We start from the raw sequence: 756 nt of genomic DNA on the forward strand, positions 1-756 counted from the left end.
AGATATATTTTATAATCGTTCAGAGATGTGTATATATTTAATAATGTGTTGAACTTTTCAGATGGATATGAACTCAAATCAAGAAATTCCTAAAAACAGGAAGTATACCAGCTATTAAGGTTTCAAAATACATTAAACCTGTTACTTCCAACAAAACTGTATTTTCAATATATTATTGTCATTTTCTTATTTTTTTTATATTATTATCTATTTAAGTAAGTATAAATTGTTTTGATTGGACACTCTTATTTTTATATATTTCTTCAATTTTTTTTTGGTATTTTTCCTTTAGTTATAGTTAAATGAAAAACATTTATTATATAGAGCTTGAAATGTTTTTGTTTAAAAAAAAAAAGCAATGCAAACTACATCAAATATTGATTTTTTTTTTAATTATGATATAGTTGTAAAAATTCGTCAGACTTTTGTTTATTTAGAATTGAATATATATATATATATTAATTACATAATTAATTAAAATCGTTAAAGAGAATAAATCAAACCACTTCATGCCAACATTTTTTATTCTTAAAAAATTGAAAACTTATCATTTAATTTAAAAATGTATTTGTACCAAAATTTAATTTTTCCCTATTCTTTTATCATTTTGTCATTTATGTTTATTTGGCGTTTGTTTATATCTAAAAACATCAATGTTTTACAAAAAATTCAATTTTATTTATTTAATATACATAAATATAAAATTGTTAATTCATATTTGGGAAAAAGTTATTTATTTATTTACATCCTTAAAAA

The 756-nt window shown here is 19.0% G+C and overlaps 1 long non-coding RNA gene across 1 annotated transcript in view; it reads left to right on the forward strand.

Annotated features, from left to right (window-relative positions):
• The window catches only part of LOC106678708 (uncharacterized), a 62,036-nt gene extending 61,788 nt beyond the window's left edge, over nucleotides 1-248 (forward strand). Inside the window, exon 3 of the long non-coding RNA XR_001342811.2 lies at nucleotides 62-248. This is a non-coding gene — a long non-coding RNA (uncharacterized lncRNA). The remainder of the gene's footprint in view (nucleotides 1-61) is intronic.
• The last annotated feature ends 508 nt before the right edge of the window (nucleotides 249-756 follow it).

Source organism: Halyomorpha halys, unplaced genomic scaffold (genome assembly GCF_000696795.3).
Source record: "Halyomorpha halys isolate HHAL.00 unplaced genomic scaffold, Hhal_1.1 Scaffold156.1, whole genome shotgun sequence".
NCBI lineage: Eukaryota > Metazoa > Arthropoda > Insecta > Hemiptera > Pentatomidae > Halyomorpha > Halyomorpha halys.